Source organism: Hibiscus syriacus, unplaced genomic scaffold, assembly GCF_006381635.1.
Source record: "Hibiscus syriacus cultivar Baekdansim isolate YM2019G1 unplaced genomic scaffold, ASM638163v2 tig00019586_pilon, whole genome shotgun sequence".
Taxonomy (NCBI): Eukaryota; Viridiplantae; Streptophyta; class Magnoliopsida; order Malvales; family Malvaceae; genus Hibiscus; species Hibiscus syriacus.
The window spans coordinates 45,314-55,894 of NW_024062472.1; the positions used below are offsets into that span (position 1 = coordinate 45,314).

At 40.3% G+C, this 10,581-nt stretch overlaps 1 pseudogene; it reads right to left on the reverse strand.

Moving 5' to 3' along the window:
• Nucleotides 1-2,303: 2,303 nt before the first annotated feature.
• On the reverse strand, nt 2,304-10,268 carry LOC120209668 (annotated as a pseudogene).
• Nucleotides 10,269-10,581: the final 313 nt, after the last annotated feature.

The following is a 10,581-nucleotide window of genomic DNA, read 5'->3' on the forward strand; positions in this document are numbered from 1 at the left end:
CAGAATTACAGGGATTAAACATGCTATTTTCTTTTTTTTTGATAATTTAGTGACTAAAATAAAATTATCTAAAATTCGGATATTATAATAAAATAAATTAAAAATATAAACTATGGATTAAAATATTATTTATTAAAATTAAGGGGTTAAATCTGTTATTTATCCTAATATATTATTTTAATATAAAGGACTAAAATAAAAAATTAAAATTTCGAGATCAAATTAAAAGTATTATGAATTCGATTTAGTGAGTAAAATGTAAAGTTTACAAGTTAGAAGGACTGCGGACGGGGTTTAACTATTATCTAATTACGCGCATAGTCCTTCCCGAAACGACGTCGTTCGGGAAGGCCTATATAAGGTCAAAACCGGCTGGCCCGAAGGGCCAGCTTCATTTCATTTTTTTTTCTTTCTCTCTCAAGCAGAGAGAGCTCTGGCTTCTCTCTAGCTTCCCTCATCGGAGGGAAGCCGGTCACCGGACGGCAACCGTCTGCCGCCGTGACCGTCACCGCCGGCCACCGCATCCGGTAGTCGGAAAATTTTTTTTTTACACCATTAAATAGATCGGGATGTCCTAAGGATGTTTTCGGTGTTCTTTTTCTTTAAAAAGCTCCTAATCGGAGCGAATCTACAAAAGTACCTTCGGTATTTCGAAGGTTCCGGCGAGATCCGGTGGTCAAGGCTTCCTCGGTAAGTTTCTTTCCTTCCTTTTCTTTCTTTTCTGTTTCTTTGCTGCTGAGATCGTTGGTAGTATTTGTATATATTTTTTTTCTCGGTTTTGTCTCTTGTTTCTCTGTATCTTTCATTGTGGCCGTCGGACCGGTCCGAAGAGGGGGTTTTGGTGAGTCACCGGACTACCAGTGGTGACTCACCCCTTAGCCATGGCGTGTGGAGGGCAGCTGGTCTTCTGGAGTCTTCATTTGGGACGTGGCAGCGGCGGAGGCGGCGAAAGAGTGTCGGCAGCGGTGATTGGAAACTGGGGCGGCGCCGCGTGGCCCTAGGGTAATGATACCCTAGGGTTTCTTCTGGCATATCTGAGGACCGTTGGATCTCTCAGATCCAACGGCTGTGATGATGAGGCGGCTGGGATTAGGGTTAGGAAATCCTAACTGAAATCGCCAAATGTTTAGTGTTTCTGGTTGGTCTGGACCGGTTCTGGTTTGTTTGTAACTGGGCCGGTCCAGTTGTAATTGGGCCTGTAATTAATTATTTATATATGATAATAATAATAATAATAATAATAATAATAATAATAATAATAATAATAATATGGGTAAAAAATTAGTATCTTCACACCCCATATTTAAAAGTCCCCTTGCGGATCATATACTCCAAATAAGAGATGGGTTAGAACCAAGTTGAGCCTTGTCAAACAGAGAATTAGAGTAATACTTTGTATGCAAAACACAAGCCATAAGGGAGCCCGAGTCTGTTACTAAGCGCCAACCTTGTCGTACCAATATCCTTAGGCAGACACATTGATTTCCGTGTACACCAATGAATCCCTTTCCTACTCGACGAGTGCTGCCAGCAAAACTTTGTAAAAATGGCTTCCAGATCAGCGCAGAACAATCTTGGAAAGAGAAAACAAGACATTGCATAAACGGGGATAGCTTGGAGGACAACCTCAATGAAGACTTCCTTTCCTCCCATTAAAAGATTTCGAGCATTCCAACTTTGTACGTACTTTAGGCATTTTTACAATAAATCTTTAAACGCATGCCTCTTATTTTGACCCACAATGGCTGGAATGCCTAAATTTTTTTTGGAGTTCATTGTCCCGATGATATATAGAATTCGAGACACCGTATTACAGGTTGCTTGGTTAATATTAAAAAGTAAAGAGAATAGAGAAATTACACAGGAAAGTATGTGCTTTCATATTAGCAAGTACACCAATTTATAAGGGATACAATGCTCATCAGCTTTCCTCTAATTGCCTAACAATTCTAGCTAACCACTTAACAGACTAATTGCTTATTGAATACATGTGCATATTTCTTTAACAGCAATACACGTGCATGTTCTTTAACGCAGTCTAATAACAACATTCTAACATTCTCCCTACTTTCTCAACCTTCATGATGAAAAGATGAACACTTGAATCGAAAGTGTAACGCCTCCTTCCGTTCAACTTGAATCGAAAGTGTCGATGCGTCCTTTCGTTCTTCTAGAATCGAAAGTGTCGATGCTTCCTTCCGTTCACTTGAATCGAAAGTGACGATACTTCCTTCCGTTTGACGTATTCACCTTCACTTCTTTCTTTTTCATTCTCTTATACAAGGATCCTTGACATATATTTTTTATGGACACTTGGTTGTAAAGCTTTCAAGTCCGTTGTGCATGTGTCAATTGCCACATATAAGTGCATATGATTGTGTTGGATCTTCACCAACAAGCAAGGCCGCAAAACGAGCAAGCCATCCCCCGTCTTGTGCAGAAGGTCCCTGTGAATTGTAATGATTAACTACTACTTGACCTTGCTCAGAAGCTCGGGGACCCTCATTCCCTGAAGAAGAATGAGGTGTTGTTTCATCATCAGAATGAATCGAAGGAGTGCATGCCGTACTATTGGGTCTACTGGGCTTTCTTTTTCGAAGTCCACTTGATGGTACTACCTCAACATCGTTGCTCTTCCCCCCCGGGACATTAAGATTAGATCCATCTTCAACATGGAATTTAAGACCTGAATCTACACCCAACTTTGATGCAAGGACAGTTGCAACAGCAACCTTTGCTGCTGGATCAGGATCATATCTCTGAATAAGCTGTTGTGTAATGTAATAATTTGTCTTCTCCTTAAGTTCATCAATTTTTGCTTGCCTTTCAGCACGAAGTCTTTCTAGAGTTTTCTTGTCCCTCTCATCACACATCTTTCTGATGCTTGCAAATGTAGAATAAGCAATGGAAGAAAAGGAAGGCAAAAGGAACATTGGCAAAACCTCAAATGCCTTCATTTTCTAATCTAAATCCACGGATCTTGTTGTCATGATGGCATGTGGAAGGGCATATCCTTCATAGATTGGCACAGTATGAGAAACACCATCACCAGAATCCAGCACAATACCTGTAGTACGACCATTAGCATACAAAGAAAGAACAGCCTGGATGGCAACGAATATGGCAGGTACATTGAAGATCTCAAACATAATCTGCTGCTCGAGACAGAAATGCAGTCACAATAGTGTAGGCAGCAAACATTCTGTTGACTATATTCCAACACTTGGAGAAGCAGTATGAATTGAACTGGTCTGAGTGGCTCGCTCAGGCAATTGCTAGCTATGACGAACGGAGACCAGACCAAGCAAGAATGTAAAAGAACCTCATAACGGTACACCATACCAGAACTACTGAGCAACCACCTTCTACGCCAATAAACACGATGAACTAACAAGAACGCCCTAAGTTACGCAGCAAGAAAACAAGAGGCTCCAGGAACTTATGGCGATTGATACCATATTGAAAAAGTAAAGAGAATAGAGAAATTACACAGGAAAGTATGTGCTTTCATATTAGCAAGTACGCCAATTTATAAGGGATACAATGCTCATCAGCTTTCCTCTAATTGCCTAACAATTCTAGCTAACCACTTAACAGACTAATTGCTTATTGAATACATGTGCATATTTCTTTAACAGCAATACACGTGCATGTTCTTTAACGCAGTCTAATAACAACATTCTAACAGTTAACGTTGGAGCTGAAAAAATGCCCGACTTGTCATAGTTGATGAGTTGACCTAAACACGCCGAATAGAGATTCAAAGAGTCTTTTAGGTTAGTCGCACCCACCATCGAAGCCTCATTGAAAATGATAATATTATCCACAAATAACAGATGCGTGATAAGAGGAGCTCTTCTGTTTATCCTGATTCCTTTTAACACATCTCTCTGAGTAGCTAAACGCCGAATAGAAGAAAGGCCCTCACTACAAATTAGGAACAACGACTTAGCGGGTCACCTTGGCGTAACCCTCTACTTGATTGAAAGTTCTTACCAACAAAACCGTTAAGAACCACAGAATAAGACACCGAAGATAAGCAGTTCATAACCAGCCCCACCTATGAATCAGGAAAACCCATTTTGATAAGCATAGCCTCAAGAAAACGCCAATCCACCCGATCGTAGGCTTTGCTCATATCCAACTTCAACGCAAACGAGCCTTTACTGGTTGTTCTTTTAGTTTTTAGCATGTGGATTACCTCATAAGTTGTCATGACATTATCCGAAATAAGTCTCCCCGGAACAAAGGCACTTTGTGCTTCGTCGATGCATACATGGAGCACAGATTGTAATTTGTTGGCCACTATCTTCGAAATAATCTTATACAATACGTTGCAAAGACTTATAGGGCGAAATTGGTGCTGCTGTCTGGGATTCGTGACCTTTGAAATTAACACAATATGAGTTCTGTTTATCTCAGCAATTGATCCGACCAAAAAATGATAGCTATACAGAAATCAGAAATGTCGCGACCAATAATGTCCCAGAAATATTGATAAAAGATCCCTCCTAATCTTCACCTGTTGCCTTGAGAGGCCCCATAGACCAAACAGCACTGGACACCTTTTCATACGAATAATCCTGAGAAGATGTGAACTCGTTTCTCAATGATACAAAGTTCGACCCCTTCAAGAATAGGAGAAGGTGTTGGAAATAAAACACTCACACAAACAACTTTTATTGAAACTCAAACAAATATTACAAGAGTACTCTCACTCAAAAACAAGAACTACAACTCACTCTTATAAGACTTTGCTTCTTCACTCACTTAGAAGCTCTTAATTTTTTCTTGATGCTTAAAACTAAAATGGGAAGGGGTATTTATACTACTCAAGAACAATCCTACACCACACAAATAAACTAATTTAAACCATTACAAATTCAACAAATATCTAACTCTCACCTAACTAAATTGATGTAAGCAATGACATCATTAATTAAATGATGTAAGCAATGACATCTTTAATTAAATGATGTAAGTAATGACATCAATTTAGTTTGGGTTTGGGTTTAGGCTCCCATAATGGATCAAGTTTATGATCCAACACCCTCCCTTAAACTTGATCTCGTGACCCCTAGTAGGTTCCTTAATCTTAAGAAGTCTTCGCTGGTCAGTGGCTTGGTAAAAATATCAGCAACTTGATCTTGTGACTTCACATATTCAACTTCCACATCTTTTCTTGCAACACACTCCCTTATATAGTGGTAGCGAATATCAATGTGCTTGCTTCGATCATGGAATACTGGATTCTTTGCTAAGGCAATGGCTGACTTGTTGTCGACACAAACCTTGGTAGGCTCTTCTTGTATCAAACCAATCTCCTTCAATAGATTTCTAAGCCAAATTGCATGACAAACACATGAGGTAGCAGCAACATATTCCGCTTCACAAGTGGATAATGTGACAATCGGTTGTTTCTTTGACATCCATGTGAATGCAATATCTCCCATGAAAAATACGAATCCAGTAGTGCTCCTTCGATTATCTATGTCTCCACCCCAATCACTGTCGCTATATCCAACAAGCTTGTAATCATTAGAAACTGAATAGAACAAGCCAAAGTCAATTGTACCTTTCAGATAGCGAAGAATTCTCTTTGCGGCTTTAAAATGGGTGGTTGTTGGGGATTCCATGTAGCGACTAACCAATCCAACTGCGTGAAGAATATCGGGTCTCGTGCAAGTTAGATAGCGTAGACTTCCTACCAAACTTTTGAAGAATGTTGGATCTACACTTTCGCCTTCTTCATGTTTGGTCATCTTGATCCCGTATTCTGCCGGTGTGCTTATTGGCTTACAGTTCTCCATCTTGAACTTCTTCAGTATCTCCTTTGCATAGCTTTCCTGTGAAATGAAAATTCCATCATTTTGTTGCTTAACTTCAATGCCAAGGTAGTACGCCATGAGCCCCATGTCTGTCATCTCGAATTCTTTCATCATCACATCCTTGAATTCATTAAACATGCTTGGGTTGCTTCCAGTGAAGATCAAATCGTCCACGTAGAGGCACACGATCAAATATCTTCATCTTTGATCTTGATATATAGAGCATGCTCGTAGGGACATTTGTTGAAGCCATTCTCTTGGAAGTACTTGTCGATTCGGCTATTCCATGCCCTTGGTGCTTGTTTTAGCCCGTAAAGAGCCTTCTTCAACTTCAACACCTTGTCTTCATGCCCTTTGACTTCATAGCCTGATGGTTGCTGAATGTAAAGTTCCTCTTCAAGAACTCCATTTAGGAAGGCGGACTTTACATCCATCTGTTGTATCTTCCACTTGTTTTGAGCTGCCAAAGAAATGATTAGTCTGATAGTCTCCAATCGAGCAACAGGAGCAAATACCTCATCATAGTCAATTCCAGCCTTTTGACTATAGCCTTTAGCAACTAGCCTCGCCTTGTGCCTTTCAATCTCTCCTTTGGCGTTTTGCTTTGTTTTGTACACCCATTTGACACCTATCGCCTTATGTCCCTTGGGAAGTGAGGTAAGTTCCCATGTGTCATTCTTCTCGATGGCCTTGATTTCTTCGTCCATCGCATCTCTCCATTTCTTTTCTTGTACCGCTTCTTGAAAGCTCACTGGTTCACAATCGGCAAACAGACAAAATAATGTAAGATTATCTTGTCGTTCAGTTACCTCATAGAGATCTCTAAGGCTTCTTGTGCGTTGCACAACTCTTTCACTTTGACTCCCACTTGACGATGATGAAGGTGACGAGTCTCCTTGAGTGGTTGATGTTGGTGAAGTGGGTGGAGTTGCAAGCTCTTGTTGAGATTCATCTAGTTGCTCCCTCATTGTCTGCTCATCTTCTTCAAACTGAGGAAAGAAATTGAAGTCATCTGTATGAGAGTTAAAATCCCATTCTCCTTCTTCGTTGAAGACCACATCTCGACTAATCACAAACTTCTTATTGTCTGGATTGTACAACTTGTAGCCCTTCGAATTAGCATCATAGCCGATGAAGATAAAACTCTCGCTTTTATCATCAAGCTTCGTTCTTCTCTCGTCTGGTACGTGAACATGGGCTATACTTCCAAAGGTTCTCAAGTGGGAAATGCCAGGCTTTCTTCCACTCCATGCCTCTTGCGGTGTCTTTCCCCATACACTTCTTGTTGGAGATCGATTTGACAAGTAGACTGCACACGATACTGCTTCCGCCCAAAATTCTTTGGGTAGTTTCTTGCTTTTGAGCATGCTTCGTGCCATGTCGAGGATTGTTCTATTCTTTCTTTCTGCCACACCATTTTGCTGGGGGGATCTAGGAACTGTCATTGGTCGACGAATTCCATTTGCTTCACAGAACTCTTGAAACTCCCTGGAAGTAAATTCTCCACCTCGATCGGATCTCATGGCTTTGATATTTCTACCGCTTTCTTTCTCCACTGCTGCTTTGAACTTCTTGAAGACTTCAAAACTTCTGACTTCTGTTTCAAGAAATATACCCAGGTTTTTCTTGAAAAATCATCAATGAAGAGAAGAAAATAGTTATTGTTACCGAGAGAGCTTGGCTTGATCGGTCCACACACATCGGTATGGATGAGCTCAAGTGGCTTCTTAGCTCTTGTCTCTGACTCCTTTGGAAAGCTTTTCCTGAATTGTTTCCCGACTAGACACCCTTCACAGAGTTGGTCAGGATGGTTGATGTGAGGTAGTCCTTTCACCATCTCCTTCTTAGATAATAGCTCTAGACCTCCAAAATTGAGATGCCCAAATCGAAGATGCCAAAGCCATGATGCATCTTTGTAGCAAGCTTCAGGCACTTTGCAACATCATTTTGTATGTTGATCAAGAACATTCTATTCTTTGACATCGGCACTTTAGCAATGAAGTTATTCTTATCATCTTTTATAGAAAGATTATAATTATTCATATGAATATCATAACCTTTCTCTACCAGTTGCCCTAAACTTAAAATGTTACTTTTCATATTGGGCACATAGTAGACATTTGAAATAAATTGATGTCTCCCATCTTTCAAACGGATAAGAATGTTACCTCTCCCTTTCACTGCTATTGTGGAATCATCTCCAAACGAAACATTTCCACTTACTGACTCGTCTAGCTCCACAAACATGTCTTTCCTTCCACACATGTGATTGCTTGCACCACTGTCAAGATACCAGGAATTTGCTTGGACACCATCAGTTTCCTTTCGTGCTAGAAGAAGAGTTTCTTTGCCATCTGTCTTTTCCTCCACGTAATTGGCCTTCTCCTCAATTTTGTTGTTGGGAGCTCTACATTCTGAAGCATAATGCCCAAATTTTTGACAATTATAACATCGAATTTGAGATTTGTCATACTTTGAGTTTGGATTAATTCTTCCACGGCCTCGTGTTGAGCTTTCTCCTTTCTCATAGTTGTTGTTGGAATTGTTATTGTTGTAATTCCAGCCTCGTCCACGACCTCGACTTCCACCTCGTCCATGGCCTCTACCTCTGCCTTGGCCACGTTGGTTTCTATCATTGCGTTGGCTCTCATGCATATCCTTGAGTTGCAGCTTGAGGAGTTGCTCAGTAAACTCATGCTTCTTTTTATGCTTCTCTTCGTATGCTTGCAATGATCCTTGGAGCTGTTCGATCTTCATTTCTTCCAAGTCTTTAGTTTCTTCAATCGTCACGACGATGTGCTCAAATTTGGGATCCAACGAACGGAGTATCTTCTCTATTATCCTCACATCGTCTAACTTTTCACCATTTCTTTTTAATTGATTAGAAACAGCTACTACTCTTGAGAAATAATCTGAAATAGACTCAGATGCTTTCATGTTTAAGGATTCGAATTCACCTCTTAATGTTTGGAGACGAACCTTCTTCACTTGCTCGGATCCTTTGTAAGAGGTTTGCAGCTTCTCCCACGCTTCCTTGCTAGAGCTTGCACTTGAAATCTTTTCAAAACCATCATCATCTAATGCTTGATAGATGAGGTAGAGAGCCTTCTTGTCTCTCTTTCTTGAATCCTTCAAAGTTGTCTTTTGATCTGGTGTAAGAGTAGCAAAAATATCATCATCCGCAGGCTCATTATAGCCTTTCTCTATGATATCCCACACATCTTGTGATCCAAGAAGTGCCTTCATTTTGATACTCCAATTGTCGTAGTTGTTGTTGTTGAGTGTCGGAACTTGGAATGGTGCCATACCATTTGCCATATCTCTCAATATAATGAGATTTTGTAAAATCCGATTGCACGGATGAATCCGAAACGATGAAAAAAAAAAACTTTGGAGGGACTTGGACAACTCGGTCAAGGGCTCCAACTCGGCTGAATCGGCTCAACTCGGTGAGTCAACTCGATTTTCTGGCAGCAGTCTTCCGGCGGTGCGTGGCGGTGCGTCAGAACTCAGATTGAGAAAATTCTGGCGGCGTCGTATTCCTCTCGTCGAGACCTTCGATCTTTCCAACTCTCTCTGATGCCACTTTGTTGGAAATAAAACACTCACACAAACAACTTTTATTGAAATTCAAACAAATATTACAAGAGTACTCTCACTCAAAAACAAGAACTACAACTCACTCTTATAAGACTTTGCTTCTTCACTCACTTAGAAGCTCTTAATTTTTCTTGATGCTTAAAACTAAAATGGGAAGGGGTATTTATACTACTCAAGAACAATCCTACACCACACAAATAAACTAATTTAAACCATTACAAATTCAACAAATATCTAACTCTCACCTAACTAAATTGATGTAAGCAATGACATCATTAATTAAATGATGTAAGCAATGACATCTTTAATTAAATGATGTAAGTAATGACATCAATTTAGTTTGGGTTTGGGTTTAGGCTCCCATAATGGATCAAGTTTATGATCCAACAGAAGGATCACTAACCTCTTGAGCCTCGAAAAGTGAGAAAAAATAATTGAATGCCAAATTTTGAATATCCTCAGGGTCCTCAAGCACAATTCCAGCTTCATTGGTAAGAGAATAAATTCTTTTTAAGCGTCTTCGTTGGGAAGAAAGCTTATGAAAAAAATCTATATATTATTATGGTCGCCATGTTGGAGCCAATTTGCCATCGCTCTTTGCTCCCAATAAATCTCTTCCCTGTCAGCCTCAAGATTCATTGCCGGCTTGACCTCCGTAATTTCTCCGAGCACTTCGTCTGAAATGCCCAAAGCGTTTAAGTCCTCAAGTCGTTTGTGTAAGTCCTTCATTGTAATCTTCTTATTACGCATAATATTTCTGAACCAGACTTCCAAGCCATCACTAACAGCCTTTAGTCGTTGAGCAACCAACCCACTCGAAAGATTCCAGAGTCGTCTCATCTCTTCCGCACACGAGTCTTACAAAAGCCATGCTTCGAAATGGAAATGACAAACACGCAACGTTCGGGCAACCTCTAAATCAGTAGAAAGAAGAAGAGGACGGTGATCTGAGAAAGAATGAAGCAAGTGACTAACGCGAAAATTTGGAAAACGCTCGCACCAAGATGGATTAGCAACCCCCCATCAAGTCGTTCTCTAATATTGTTCGATTCTAGTCGTCCCCTCTCTCAAGTAAACCATTGACTAGAATAATCCAAATCCTCCAGATCAAAATCTGATAAAACTGCTCGAAAACCCTCTATTTGACGCTCAC